General features: G+C 45.2%; 1 protein-coding gene across 3 annotated transcripts in view; it reads right to left on the minus strand.

Moving 5' to 3' along the window:
- Positions 1-16,423, minus strand: part of MAN1C1 (mannosidase alpha class 1C member 1) — a 178,871-nt gene that overhangs the window by 70,875 nt on the left and 91,573 nt on the right. The gene's annotated exons all lie outside the window — the stretch shown is intronic.

Below are 16,423 nucleotides of genomic sequence, written 5' to 3' on the forward strand. Positions count from 1 at the left end.
GAGAAATAAAAGGCATCCATATTAGAAAGAAGGAAGTAAAATGATCTCTGTTTGCAGAAGACACATCTTGTATATAAAAAATCCTACGGAATCTACTAAAACACCATTAGAACTAATGAATGAGTTCAGCAAGGCTATAGGATACATCAATTGTAATTTTATATACTGGCAATAAACATTCCAAAATGTAAATTAAGAAGACAATTCCATTTACAACAGCATCAAAAAGGAATAAAATACTTAGGTATAAATTTAACAAAATAATTGCAAAATTTGTACACTTTAAACTATAAAATATTGTTGAAGGAAATTAAAGAAGATCTAAATAAATGGAAAAGCATTTCATATTCATGAACTGGAAAACTTAATATTATTAAAATGGCAATAGTCCTCAAATGGATCTATAAATGCAGTGTAATCCCTATCAAAATCCCAACTGGCTTTTTCACAGAAGTTGACAAGCTGATCCCAAAATTAATATGGAAACTGAGATTACACCAATCCTAGCACTCTGGGGGGCTAAAAATGAAGGACTGCTTGAGGCTAGGCAGCACAGCAACACCCTTGTAAAAAAAAAATCCATATGGAAATAAATACAAGGGACCCAGAAGAGGCAAAACAACCTGAAAAAGAACAAAGCTGGAGTACTCACATTTCGTGTTTCAAAAACTACAAAGCTGCAATAATTAAGACAGTGAGATACTGGCATAAAAACAGACATAGATGGGCTGGGCGCGGTGGCTCAGTCTGTAATCCCAGCACTTTGGGAGGCCGAGGTGGGTGGATCACGAGGTCAGGAGATCGAGACCATCCTGGCTAACACAGTGAAACCCCGTCTCTACTAAAAAAAATACAAAAAAAATTAGCTGGGCATGGTGGCGGGCGCCTGTAGTCCCAACTGCTTGGGAGACTGAGGCGGGAGAATGGCGTAAACCCGGGAGGTGGAGCTTGCAGTGAGCCGAGATTACGCCACTGCACTCCAGCCTGGGCAACAGAGCAAGACCCTGTCTCAAAAAAAAAAAAAAAAGAAAAAGAAAAAACAGACATAGATCAATGAAATTGAGAGTTCAGAAATAATACCTGATATTATGCTCAACTAAGTTTTGACAAGGATGCTAAGACAACTCAATCAGAAAAGAATAGTCTTTTCAAAAAAGTATGCTGGAACAATTGGATATCCACATGCAAAAGAATGAAGCTGGAGTCCCACCTCACACCACAACCCCAAATAAACTCAAAATGAGTCATGGCCTAAAAGTAATAGCTAAAACTATAACACTTCTAGAAGAAAACACAGGAATTATGTTCATGACCTTGGGTTAGGCAACGGATTCTTAGACGTTAAAAGCACAAGTAACAAAAGAAAAAAATCGGTACACTGGACTACATCAAACTAAAAACTTTGGTGCTGAAAACTATTCCATCAAGAAAGAGAAAAGATAACCCACAGAATGGAAGAGAATACTTGCAAATCATATGTCCCATAGAGAACTGGTATCCAGAAGGAAGAACTTCTACAGCTCAACAATAAACTACCCAATTAAACTATGAGCAGCAGCTAGGCTCGGTGGCTCACACCTGTAATCCCAGCACTTTGGGAGGCCGAGGTGGGCGGATCACCTGAGGTGAGAAGTTCGAGACCAGCCTGGCCAACATGGTGAAACCCCATCTCTACTAAAAATACAAACATTAGCCGGGCATGGTGGTGCGTGCCTGTAATCCTGGCTACTTGGAGGCTGACGCAGGAGAATCACTTGACCTCGGGAGGTGGAGGTTGCACTGAGCTGAGAATGCACCAGTGTACTCCAGCCTAGGCAAGAGTGAGACTTTGTCTCAAAAAAATTAAAAAAAAAAAAAAGGATTTGAATATATATTTGAATATACATTTCTCTAAAGAAAACACACAAAGGATGAAAAAACACATGAAAAGATGTTTAACATCATTAGACATTAGGGAAATGCAAACAAAAACCACTATGAGGCCAGGCACCGTGGTTCACACCTGTAATCTCAGCACTCTGGGAGGCTGAGGCAGGTGGATCACTTGAGGTCAGGAGTTTGAGATCAGCCTGGCCAACATGGCAAAACCCTGTCTCCACTAAAAATAAAAAATTAGCCAGGCAGGGTGGTGGGCGCCTGTAATACCACCTACTCAGGAGGCTGGGGCAGGAGAATCGCTTGAACCTGGGAGGTGGAGGTCACACACAGTGAGCCAAGATTGCGCCACTGTATTCCAGCCTGGGCAACAGAGTGAAACTGTCTCAAACAAACAAACAAAATAACAATGAGATATCACTTTCCACTCACTAGAATGGCAATAATAAAAATGTAGGTCAGGTGTAGTGACTGACACCTATAATCCCAGCACTTTGGGAGGCCAAGGCAGGAGGATCACTTGAGGCAAGGAGTTTAACACCAGCCTGGGTAAGACTGTGAAACCCCATCTCTGTAAAAAACTTAAAAATAACTAACTGGGCAAGGTGGCATGTGCCTGTAGTTCTAGCTACTCAGGAGGCTGAGGTGGGAGGATTGTTTGAAACCAGGAGTTCGAGGCTGCAGTGAGCTAAAATGATGCTACTGCACTCCAGCCTGAGCACAGAGTGAGACCCTATCCCCCCCGCCAAAAAAAAAAAAAGATAAAAAACAGTAAGTGTTGGGGCTGGGCGCAGTAGCTCACGTCTGTAATCCCAGCACTTTGGGAGGCTGAGGCAGGCAGATCACCTGAGTTCAGGAGTTTGAGACCAGCCTGGCCAACATGGCTAAGCCCCCTCTCTACCAAAAACACACAAAAAAGCCGGGCATGGTGGCATGTGCCTGTAGTCCCAGCTACTCGGGAGGCTGAAGCAGAAGAATCACTTGAACCCAGGAGGCAGAGGTGGCGGTGAGCTGAGATCGCGCCACTGCAGTCCAGCCTGGGCGACAAGAGCGAAACTCCGTCTCAAAAAAAACAATAAGTGTTGGAAAGATATAGAGAAATTGGAACCCTCATATATTACTGATAGGAATATAAAATGGTGCAGCCTCTTTAGAAAACAATTTGGCAGTTCTTCAGAAAATTCAATGTAGAGGTCCCAAGAGAAATAAAAACATGTTCATAGAAAAGTCTGTACACAATGTTCATAGCAGCATTATTCATAGTAGCCAAAAAGTGGAAACAACCCAAATGTCCATCAACTGATAAATGAATAAATAAGATGTGGTAGATTTATAATGAATTATTCATCAATGTAAAGAAATGAAATACTGATGCATGCTACAACGTGGATGAACCTTAAAAAACTTATGCTCAGTGAAAGAAGCCAGATACAAAAGACCACAGGTCGTTGCTTCCATTTCTATGAAACATCCAAAAAAGGCAAATGTATAGAGACCGAGGGAGGATTACTGGCTGCCTGGGGACGGCAGTGGAAATAGGAAGTGACTGTGATGGGCACAAGGTTTCTTTTTAGGTGATGGAAACATTCTGATGATGTTTATACAATGCTGTAAATATACTGAAACCCACTGAATAGTACATTACAACGGGGGACCTTTTATGGTAATGTAAATTACATGTCAACAAAACTATTTAAAAACAAAACAAATAAAAGAGAGGTAAAAAGATCCCAGGGACAGCAGCTGTGCAGCAGGCAGAGGGTCAACTGTCCAGAACAGGGCAGGTCAGAAGCCTCCAGGACAGACGTCTTCAAGAGGATGAAACTGGCATACCACCTAATGCACTGGAACACACTTCGAGAAGGTTTACACAGTGAGGGGAGATCGTGGAGTTAAAAAGTGCTAAACATATGACAAACTAAGCATCAAACAAAGAGGACGATTATTAACTCTGCAGAAAACAAATAGTTACGTAGGAAAGGGAAGGAAATCATAGTATATGAGAATCAGCCATGAAGAGTGTGTACAAAGCCATAGGAGGTCACACCCTGAACAACCAATATTTTGATGTAACTATAATGGAAAGAATGGGGGAATGGCTGTGTGTGTGTGTGTAAATAACACTATAGTGTGATATCAACACACATCTACTAGAACAGCCTTAAAAAGAAAAAGACTGATTTTGCCAAGTGTTGGTGAGGAAATGGAACAACAGCTGGTAAGAATGGAAAATGGGGCCAAGCGTGGTGGCTCATGCCTGTAATCCCAGTATTTTGGGAGACCAAGGCGGGCGGATTACCTGAGGTCAGGAGTTCAAGACCAGCCTGACCAACATGGAGAAACCCCATCTCTACTAAAAATACAAAATTAGCCAGGGTGGTGGTGAATGCCTGTAATCCCAGCTACTTGGGAGGCTGAGGCAGGAGAATCACTTAAACCCGGGAGGCAGAGGTTGCAGTGAGCCGAGATTGCACCATTTGCACTCCAGCCTGGGCAACAAGAGTGAAACTCCATCTCAAAAAAATAAAAAGATGGAAAATGGTACATCTGGTTTGAAAAAGATAATTTGGCAAATTCTCTGTTTTTGAAACAGGGTCTCACTCTGTTGCTTAGGTTGGACTGCAGTAGTGTGATCACAGATCACGGCAGCCTCGAGCTGTATGGGCTCAGGTAATCCTCCTGCCTCAGCTTACTGAGTAGCTGGGGCTACAGGCATGTACCACCATGCCCAGCTATATATATATAATTTTTTCTTTTTTCTTTTTTCTTTTTTTTTTTGAGACGGAGTCTTGCTCTGTCGCCCGGGCTGGAGTGCAGTGGCCGGATCTCAGCTCACTGCAAGCTCCGCCTCCCGGGTTCACGCCATTCTCCTGCCTCAGCCTCCCGAGTAGCTGGGACTACAGGCGCCCGCCACCTCGCCCGGCTAGTTTTTTGTATTTTTTAGTAGAGACGGGGTTTCACAGTGTTAGCCAGGATGGTCTCGATCTCCTGACCTCGTGATCCGCCCGTGTCGGCCTCCCAAAGTGCTGGGATTACAGGCTTCAGCCACCGCGCCCGGCCAATTTTTTCTTTTTTTTGTAAAGACAGGGTTTTGCCATGTTGCCCAAGCTGCTCTTGAACTGCTGGGCTCAAGTGATCCACCCACCTCAGCCTCCCAAAGTGCTGGGATTACAGGTGTTGAGCCACTGCGCCCAATCAGCAAATTCTTACAAAGTTAATAAATGTAACATATGGCCCAACAATTCCACTTTTGGGTATATATCTAAGAAAAATGAACACATACATCCACATGAAAACTGCTTGTGAATGTTCAAAGCAGCATTATTTTTAATAGCCTCAAACTGGAAACAAATCAATTGCCAAATGGAAAAAATAAACCACAGCATATCCATACAATGGAATACTACTCAGCAATACACAGGAGCAACTATGGACAGACAAAAAAACCCCAAAAACATGAAGGAACCAGACACAAGAATACACACCATGTGATTCTAAGGAACTCCAGAAGGCTCAGGTTAATTTAGAGTGACAGCAGATCGGTGATTGCCTAGGCCAGAAGCTGAGGAAGGATGAATGGCAAAGGGACCTGAGGAAACTTTCAGATGTAAAAATGTTCAGTGCCTTGATTTTAGTGGTGTTGAAATACATTTTATTGAGTTAAATTAAACTGTAATACAGTGGATTTGAAAATTTAGAAAGGGTAAAGCTATAGATTCCAATTGGGATTAAAACCCAGGGGTTCCATAAAGGAGACAGTCTGTAAGCCTGGTCTTTAAAACTGAATTTGAGGGCTGGGCACAGTGGCTTATGCCTGTAATTCCAACACATTGGGAGGCCAAGGTGGGCAGATTGCTTGAGCTTAGGAATTCAAGAATAGCCTGGGCAACATGGTGAAACCCTGTGTCTACTAAAAATACAAAAACAATTAGCCAGGTTGTGCCTGTGGTCCCAGCTGCTCAGAAGGCTGAGGTGGGAGGATGGCTTAAGCCTGGGAGGCAGAGGTTGCAGTAAGCCAAGATCACGCTACCATACTCCAGCCTGGGTGACAGAGTGAGACCCCATCTCAAAAAGAACAAAACTGAATTTAAGAGACACACAGAAGAAAGAGCAGGGACCTGTCAGGCAGATCTGAATGTGGCCAAGTATGCTAGTTGCCCCTAATATCTATTCTCCTTCAATTTCCATAGAAACAGAAGCAACAATTTTAGCTGAACACATGGCCATGAGAATAAAAACTACATCTCCCAGCCTCCCTTGCAGCTATGTGTAGGCATGACTGAGTTCTGGCCAACAGGATTCAGTTGAAGTGCTGCATGTGACTTCTGGAAAATACATTTAAAGGGAAGTGACATTCTCTTCTCTTCCTCGGTTTCTCTTCCTGCTGGCTGGAATGTGGACACGATGACTAGAGCCACAGCAGCCATTCTGGACTGTAAGGTGGAAGCCAGTACTGAGGGTAAACAGTGGAACCCAAGTCCTTGATGATGGTGGGGTCGCTACTCCAGTCCTAGACTAACTACCTGGACCTATAAATGAAAAAGAAATAAACTATTTGGTTAAGGCTTGCTATTTTGGGTTTCCTGAGTTCCAGCAGAATCCAGTCCTAACAGATAAAATGAACAGAAGCAGAGAAAGATGTGAAGTGCTAGCATCCCTAGTGCCACAGCCTCTCCTGAAACCACCATCGTTCTTCTGCTCTATACTGCTCAAGGGAGAGGCCCTGGCTTTCCTCATCTTTCTGTTTCCAGGGCTTGGCATGTAGCAGGTACTCAGTAAAGGTATCTAGTCAGCTGAAAGACCACGGCATGGTTCAAGCCCTGGCACTAGCTAGATGCTCTCTTAGGGCAGAGCCTGGACCTTTCTGTTCACCACAGTAACTCTCACACCTAAGTCCACAAGGTCTGTTGTGAGTGCTTAGGTATTTGTTGAGAGAAGGACTGAAAAGCTGATGTGGCAGAAATCTAGGGTTTCACAGCCCAGCATCCACTAATACTTTCTCTAGTTGATGGGTCCCTGAATCACCTTCTACATCTCCCCTCCTTCCCAACTACTAGTTCATGTTCTGCTTGAGGTAGAACTGCCTTGACCCCAACAATGGGCATGATCATGTGACCTAGGCCTTGGCCGGTCCAGCCCTTTCATCCTTCTGGACATGAGGATGAGTTAGGGATAGGCAGAGCCATGGGCCCAATTAAAGCTCACCAGCACTAATTTTGGGCTTAAACTGAAACAGAGTTGGCACTAGCTCTTCTGCACCAGATACAGGATGGGCAGGCTAAAGTTGCTGTACCAGCTTGTTCACATCAAGGAAGACGAACCTGAGAATGAAGACAGTGAAAACAGGCCACAGGAAAGAGAAAGAAACAGAGTGTCTGTCTTCATTCGAGACTTGGATCAAGCTGTGCCTGAAGTCTAATCCTAGTGACTTTCAATCAAGTAATCTAGTAAATTAAACTTAAATCGGCTTCAGTTTTTTTGTGTCTTGCAACCTGGAGAGTGCAAACTAACAGAGTTGACCTTGAGGGTCAATGTCACCCTTAAAATATGTCATCCTAGGTGTAGTGCTAGCACTTAATACAGGTGGGAGCCAGGGTACCACCAGCTTGTGGCATTAACTCTACTTCCTTTAGAGTGTAGCTGACTCTGAGAGCTCGAACAAAGCTTCATTGATTCTACCTGGTATGTGACATTGTAAACCAATCTCACATTATCAGCATTGCAAAAATTCCCCTATAAAAAACACAGGAGTCTAAAATGTTAATCTGAGAATTAGTGGACATTTATCTTCTTTTGGATCGGTATAATTTCCTCCCATTTTTTTAATCTGCTTTCTGAGCCACCTCATTTATCTAAGCTTTCAAAAGCTCATGCAAAACACATAATGCACTTCAGTTACAAAAATCAATGCTTGAGGATGCATTTTTACCAGGGTTGGTGCAGAAATTCCTCTACTGCTTCTCAGAGGCCTTACTGCAAACATTTTTGTCCATGAATAAGAGCCAGAATAGTTTTACTTATAAACAAATCTTTTCCCTAATTATCAAATCAAGGAAGTAATGTCACTTAGAAATATATTCTTTTTTATTTTTGAAGGGATAAAAATTTGTATTAGTTTGTGCTTCAAACCACTCTCCTCCCCTAACCATCCAAGACAACTGACTGACTTTAATTAAAGACCATTTACCCTGGGAATGGATTGCTTGCTGCAATTTGTACCGAAGAGACACATTTGCAGACAAATGAATCGCAGTCCTCAGATTTTGCCCATATGACAAAAGAAGTGATTATGTTCCCTCATCACTTCCTCACTCTGAAGAACTCTATTAAGAGAATAATTTGAACTGACTCTCTGCTACGCTGCATTTTAAAGTGTGATCTATTTCAACGCCACCAACATTTTTTCCCCTTTTAAAAATGAGTGGTATTTAAGGAAAAATGCCAGCTGGTGTCTATTTGAGGAGGGGTTGCAGGAAACACGAAGGTTGATTTAACTCCCTCTGAAGTTCCAGTCACTTGCAAGTGCATGAGGAACCTGGAGCCTTGGTTCCTGGCAGCAAAGAGCAGACACTGGGCCCAAGGAAGTCCAAACGCTGGTCCTGTGTTAAACTGAGCCCCAGGAATGCCTTCTCCATGGCCCTCTGATCACCTGTGCAGGCTGCATTATAATGATTTATGTGTCTGCACCCTACAGTCTGAACAGAGGCCGGTGATGAGGCAGATCCATGAGCCTCTTTTCAGACCTCATACAAATCAGGAAGGCTTAGGGCCCAACTGTCCCATATAAACTCCAAGTCTCTGGGGTTAGACAGCAGCATCCAAACGCCTCTAGCAAAATAGTTCCAGCCTCCAGAGAGCTGCTTTCAAGAGCCAGTGCCTGGATTGTGCACTGTCACGTCCTGCGTATCTGTTTCACCCTCTAGACTGGACCCTAATAAACTCTGTTTCTAGAAAGGAGGTCTCTGCCTGCTACTGTGGAGACTCAAAACCTGGGTATGAATTTTGCTTTGTTATTTGTTACGCTTATGCTGGGCAAATCGCTCAGTTTACCTGGGTCTGTTTCCTCATCTGTAAAGTGAGTATGGCGCCATCTCGCCTGATCGTGATGAGGGTGCAATGTGGTAACACAAAAGCACCCAACACATCCCTCCATCTCTCTGCTCCCCACCCCCACCTCATTATGAGAGGACATGACGTATAGCAGAAAGAGCACTGGACTGAGAGGCAGGCAGGAGGCCTGTGTGATCCCAGGCAAGTTATTTACCTCATCTGTAATGACCTCAGTGTCCCCATCTGTAAAATGGGAAGACTAGTTCCTAATTCTGACCAGCCTCAAAGGGTTAAAGTTAGAAAGATTACGCAAGACTCATATCAAAGTATTTCTAAAATATAAAACATTGGACAACTGCATATATGATCTTAGTATCTGAGGCAATGAGAGTTTATTCCCAAGTCAATATCAAAAGGCCACTGGCTTGGAAAGTATCTGAGAAAGTCCCTGGTAAATTTCATTCCACTCCAGCTGGGGTCTTGGCACTTGCATTTTCCCGAGACCAGCCCCAGGGGCCGTGGGAATCCACAGATCTGCAGGGATGAGACATAGCCGATGCCCACCGCCATGCAGGCGCCTAAGACCTACTAGGCTGAAAGTCACCCTAGGGCACTAAGCTGAGGAGGGTTGAAGCGGGTGGAAGAGCATCAAGGGAGAGAGAAGGTTTTCCTATTTGAGAAGTGGAAGGCGGTATGGATGGCTGTCCTCCATGCCTTGGATAGTAGGTGGCATTTCCTGCTCAAGGAGAAGGGACTCAAGACAGGTAAGCAGTTTCACAAAGACCTCTAAACATGCTAGAACCATCAGGATAGCTCACCTTTCTGTCACCTTTACAAACCCTCCCAACAGGCCAAGACCCCTTCTCCCAGGAAGCTGCCCCAGATTACCAGCATGAGCCCATGTGCTCTCTCACTTCGTCTGCTAGGCTGGGGCTGCTGTGGAAAGCTCCACAAGTAGCCCATCTCCTCTCCAGACCCTCCCTGAGAGCAGCCCACCCAGGGGCTTCCCCAGGGACTTTACAGCAAGTGAAATCAACAAGGTGCCTAATGGGCACGTCAATATGTGCAAACCACCCAAAAATGTCTTTTATAACTGGAGGTTAGACATGGGGAGCCAGACAAAAGAGCTCCCCTGCCAAGACGCTGGCTTCTGTAGACATTTATTTAGCACCTACTTTATGCCAACATGGAGGGCCTGGAGCTGCTGTTGTTACGACTGCAAGATAAGGAGGTGGCCCTGTTGGACTTTCCTAAACCCACCCAGCTTCGCTGGTCTTGTCGCCTCCTCCATGTTCTGCATCAGGATGAGCAGGGCCTGGGCACAAGGATGGCACTCCCTGACACACACTGTGAGTCCGTTTAAACAAACATTCCTGAAAGCTGTTTACACATCTGTTCTTAAAGACCAAAAGGAATCTTTTAGTAAAATACAGAAAGTATCCTCTTTCACACACAGGACAGCACAGCTTGCAAAGACTGACCACTTCCTTCCATCAAGACAAGCAGTAGCCTGGGCTGAGCAGGCACAGGGGGAGGAGGCGGAGACGGGGCGGCTTGCAGCATGCACGGGAGGGGCGGGGCCACAAGGAGCAGAGCCCGGCACACAGTGGTGCTCAATACATGCAGAATGAGTGCTTCAATAAAAATATGTACTTTAGTTCTGTACATTTGATCAAATGGAGCTAAGCTCAGCACCAACAGGGATCAGGTATCTGGACTATTTATCTCAAACCCAGGAAAGGCATGTCCAGCTTTGGCCTAAGGAGATGAGAATTTGACTTCTTTCTCCTACACTGACCCATCCATGAGCGATTTGATTTTAGAGATGTCTGAGTGGGAAGGAGTCTGGTGTGACAGACAGAATGCAAAAATGTTCCTGGTTTCCTACTTCTCCCTGTAGCCCTGACTTTGGCCATGAGACTTTAGCAGTTGTTCCTATCAAGAAATGGAGTCTCTCTCTTCACTCCTTGTGTCCAGGCTAGCCTATTAACTTACTCTGACCAACAGCATGCAGAGGAAGTGACTGTGTGCCAGTTCTGAGCCTAGGTCTTAAGAGACTGCGTGCTTCTGTTTGTTCTTTCGGACCCTATCTCTGCCATGAGAGAAGTCCAGGTCCATGTGGAACAGAGCTGAGTCATCTAACCAAGGCCATCCTAGACCAACCAGCTCCAGGGGACAGATGAGTTAGCCCAGCCAAGACCCACAGACTCAAGAAATAATAAATGGTCTTTGTTTAAGCCATTAAGTTTCAGGGTGGTTTGTTACACAGCAACTGCTAGCTGATACACTGAATTCAGCATTCCAAACAAGTGGGGACCCTGAGGCCTAGAGAGGGGAGAGACCTTTCCTAAGATCACATCTGCCAATGCAAGAGTCCAAGTAAGAAACCACTCATCCAGGATCCCATCAACTATACCCAACCTTGACCTTTCTTTAAGAATCCGTTGTTTTCATCTTTACTAAGTCATCAGCCTTCAGGTTCTGAACAAAGGGCAGCAGTGGTTCATGCTTGTAATCCCAGCACTTTGGGAGGCCAAGGCGGGCTGATCACCTGAGGTCAGGAGTTCGAGACCAGCCTGGCCAACATAGTGAAACCCCGTCTCTACTAAAAATACAAAAAATTAGCTGGGCATGGTTGTGGGCACCTGTAATCCCAGCTACTCGGGAGGCTAAGGCAGGAGAATCGCTTGAACCTGGGAGGCAGAGGTTGCAATGAGCTGAGATTGTGCCACTGCACTCCAGTCTGGGCGACAAGAGAGAGACTCTATCTCAAAAAAATAAAAAAATAAAAAAATAAAAAAAATTAAAAAAATATATATATAGTCCTTCCTTCTGCTAGAAAGGCTAACGTTAAGAAGACTGACAGTATCGGGCATTGGTGAGGATGTAGAGCACTGGAATCTCCATGCACTCCCCTACCCCTGCCACCCCAGGCCCTTGCAACTTAAAGTACATTTACTGTAACCAAGAGGGTGGAGAGGCAATGCAGCCACATCTGATTAACACAACAGAATAGGGCTCACAGAGCCCTGCGTAAGAGCATGGGCTTTGGAGCTGGAGAGTTAGGGTGGAAAAGAAATATCTGTGTGCCTGCCTCCCAGAACACTGGTGTGATTCAGTACTGTTACTTTTCACAGGACTCATTCATTACTTCTGCAGACATTTATTGAGTACCTACTATATGCCAGCATTGAGGGCCTGGAGCTGCTGTTGCTATGACTGCAAAATAAGTAGATGGCCCTGCTGGACTTTCCTAAGCTCACCTAGCTTAGCTGGTCTTACTGCCTCCTCTGTGTTCTGCATCAGGTCTCTGAGTGTCCCTTCTTCTTGAGCAGGAAATGCCACCTACAATCCAAGGCATGGAGGACAGCCCTCCATAGTGCCTTTCACTTCTCAAACAGGAAAACCCACTCTCTCCCTGATGATCTTCCACCCGCTTCAACCCTCCCAGCTTAGTGCCTTGGGGTGACTTTCAGTCTAGTAGGTCTTAGGATCCTGTATGGCGGTGGGCATCGGCTATGTCTCATCCCTGAAGATCTGTGGATTCTCACGGCCCCTGGTCTCGGGAAAATGCAAGTACCAAGACCTCAGCTGGGGTGGAATGAAATTTACCAGGGACTTTCTCAGATACTTTCCAAGCCAGTGGCTTTTTTTTTTTTTGAGACAGAGTTTTGCTCTTGCTGCCCAGGCTGGAGTACAGTGGTATGATCTCAGCTCACTGCAACCCCCACCTCCCAGGTTCAAGTGATTCTCTTGCCTCAGTCTCCCAAGTAGCTGGGAGCACAGCAATTGCTCAACTAATTTTTGTATTTTTAGTAGAGACAGGATTTCTCCATGTTGCCCAGGCTGGTCTCAAACTCCTGACCTCAGGTGATCCTCCTGCCTCAGCCTCCCAAAGTGCTGGGGTAACAGGGATGAGCCACTGTGCCTGGCTGCAACTCCATCTTGAATAGGGACTGGGTAAAATGAAGCTGAGACCTACTGGGCTGCATTCCCAGGAGGTTAGGCATTCTTAGTCACAGGATGAGATAGGGAGAGCAGCACAAGATACAGGTCACAAAGACCTTGCTGATAAAACAGGCTGTGGTAAAGAAGCTGGCCAAAGCCCCACAAAAACCAAGATGGTGATGAAAGTGACTTCCCATTGTCCTCATTGCTCATTATGCACTAATTATAATATATTAGCATGCTAAAAGACACTCCCACCAGCGCTATGACTGTTTCTAAATGCCATGGCAACGTCAGGAAGTTACCCGATATGGTCTAAAAAGGGGAGGAACCCTCAGTTCAGGGAATTGCCCACCCCTTCCCCAGAAAACTCATGAATAATCCATCCCTTGTTTAGCATATGGTCAAGAAATAACTGTAAGTATATTCAGTTAAGCAGCCCATGCTGCTGTTCTGCCTATGGAGTAGCCATTCTTTATTCCTTTACTTTCTCAATAAACTTGCTTTCGCTTTATGGACTCGCCCCAAATTCTTTCTTGTGTAAGGTCCAATGAACCGTCTCTTGGGATCTGGATTGGAACTCCTTTCTGGGAACAAAATGAGCAAACAGCTGCTCTCCTACAGCCAGTTCATGACTCCTGACAGGGTCTATCCTGGGGGTCCATCCCAGCCTCCCCCAGATAGGAACAGAAGCCACAATCCTTGTCCCAGGCAGTTTCTCAGAGTGGCTAAACAGAGGCTACAGGCCCTTCCTTTCTACTCCCAATATTTGTTTCCCACCCCTGCATTTTGACTCTTTGCAGCGGTCTTCCATGTGACATTACAAGCAATGTAAGTGCAGATCCAAGTCGGGTTTATCTCTGAAATCTCCAGGGCCTAATCCACTACTTGGATTTCTGTAGCAGTTCAACAGTGGCTTGTTGAATGAACAAATGAATAAATGAATGGTAAGTCCTGTGGAGGGGCTGGTTCACTGTACCAGGGATCCAGCTGGTGGTGAGGACTGTGATGATGATAGGGAGGAAGAGGGGAAGTTGTTGGTCAAGGTTACAGCAAAGCTCAGAGCAGAACAGAAGCTGACCTTCCCAACCTGAAGGCCTGCAGTAGCTTTTCCCAGTTGGTCTGCACCCTTTAAAAGCCCTCAAATGCATTTTCTCCTCCAGATCAAGTTACTTCAGAGGCAAACCAATTCTCTTGTTAAGTAAAAAGAATGTGAAAAGATTATGTATTGATTGCCTTCCTCCCCTGGTTTCACAGATAAAGCCCCCCTACCTGGGCTCTGCACAGAGCACTGATGGGCCAAGTGGCAGCTTGACGGGAAGTCCAGGGGCCAGCACTTTGAATGGTCTGATTTTAGTGCTTTGGAAATCTCTGCCTCATGCTGATGGCTTTATATGTTGGCATTTCCGCTCCCTGGGTTTTAAAGAATAAGAAATCTGTGGCTGATCACATATTCAGCAACCAAGTGTACTTATTTGAAGACCCAAATTGCAGAAATAACTCATGTGATTAGTTGAATGAATATGAGTCTGGATCATCAAGCTCAATCTATGGATAAATCGGGAGGAGATAACTGGGCCAAGTGGAGGGCAAGCCCTCCCCATTCTGTCTCTTCTGCTGGGCCAAGACATTCCCTGCAAGGCAACTAAGGTGGGAATCCTACAGTCCCTGCTGCTTGGAGATGGTATGCCTTATTCTGCCTGTGTACTGGAACCAGCCACACCCACACCCTGTTCCCCATGGCAGAGGCAGCTGAACTCTGGTTATCCCCAAAGGGCAGAGCCACTGACAAAGAACCAGGCCTAGCAGGGTCATGAGAGGAGGGCTCTGCTCTTACCCCTGAGCCACAAGCCTGTCTTACTGCTTGCAGGTGAGCATTCTGTGCAAAACAGGTGGCCCGCTTCAGAGCCCTGGCCTTAGATTTGCCCAATCTAGGGGCATTCTCACCAAGTAAATCACCCACAGGCCCTGTCTAGCATTGTATCTCATTCAGCATCCTTCTTTTCCCAGCACACTCTCTGTTGAGGACTCAGACTCCCAGGCTGCCCTGCGCATGTCCAACTCTCCCTAGAATGGCCTGCAAGGATTCCCCCCAGCCAGAGTCCTGTTGCTGCAAAGAACCTGGTCTAGGGAGAGCACAGATTCTTCCAGCACAACTTGGTCTAGCCCTGACTGACACGCCCACAACTCCCCTAAGGCAGGTTTCCAGTGGCCACATCTTCCTGTCTCCGGATGGTTCCCTAGAAGGTACCTCCCAGGGACTGAGAATCCAGGAAGGGGTGCTAGATGCACATCTGGGTCATGTGGGACCATGCTTTCCCATTCTTCGGGCATGGCACAAACACTGCCGATTCTTCCTTCCTGTTCCTGTTATGCAAGTGCGGGTGTGAGGGGACTCCAGGAGACCACAGGGTAAAGATCTGGAGGAGAGGAAGCCAGGGACAGGCATCCTTATACCGTGCAGTAAGGCTAAACACCAGAAGCTGCTGGGGTCAGAGAGCTTGGGTTCCAATACTGGCTCTGCAGTGTGCCAGCTGTGTGACCCCAAACAAGGTACCCAACCTTTCTGTGACTCAGTTTCCTTATCTATAAAATGTGGATGTTTCTGTATAGAATCATGTGTAAGATTCAATAGATTATTTATTTATGTATTTATTTGACACAGGGTCTTGCTCTGTCACCGAGGCTGGAGTGCAGTGATGCTGCTCACGGGAGCCTCAAACTCCTGGGCTCAAGTGATCCTCCCACCTCAGTCTCTTGAATACCTAGGACTACTGGCATGTGCCACCACACTCAGCTAATTTTTAAATTTTTTGTAGAGACAGGGTCTCCCTAAGTCATAGACTTTCAAGGTCTCCTGGCCTCAAATGATCCTCCTGCTTTGGCCTCCAAAAGTGTTGGTATTACAGGCGTGAGCCACCATGCCTGACTGATAATATATTTAAAGCACTTAGCAGAGTGGCACACGGTAAATGCTTGAAAATGTTAGCCAATCCTGTTCTAAAAACTTATCCTAAGAAAACATTAAGACAAATGTGTAAAGATTAGTGAATCAAATTAGGACATTCATCTCACCATTGCTTAGATTGGCCAAAAATCAGAAATAACTGAAATGTCCAGTATATGTAATATAATAGATTATATAACAACAGTCCATCCATTTGATAGAATACTGGACGGCCATTGACTATGACACTTCAGGTGTTTACTGTCTGACAGCTTCAGAAGATCCCAAAATACTGATAAGTGAAACTGCAGGTCACAAGACAGCACTTATCAAATGATTCTGTACATGTAGAAATACATATCTCTCTTTCCTTTCTTCCTTTTTTCAAAATACAGATTTGTATCAGCTCATCTGTATGGGAACATATCTGCAGGGATACACGGTGGTGGACACTTCAGCAACTTATCCTTCTGGTTCTTGTTTGTAATTTCTAATTTCACTATAATGGGCATGTATTAAATTGATCATTTAAAAAACAGAAAAAAAAGGATCAAGTAATTTTAAGGGTAGAAAAGTATTTTCACACTCAGATACTTCCAACAC

Source organism: Trachypithecus francoisi, unplaced genomic scaffold, assembly GCF_009764315.1.
Source record: "Trachypithecus francoisi isolate TF-2019V2 unplaced genomic scaffold, Tfra_2.0 Lachesis_group12, whole genome shotgun sequence".
Taxonomy (NCBI): domain Eukaryota; kingdom Metazoa; phylum Chordata; class Mammalia; order Primates; family Cercopithecidae; genus Trachypithecus; species Trachypithecus francoisi.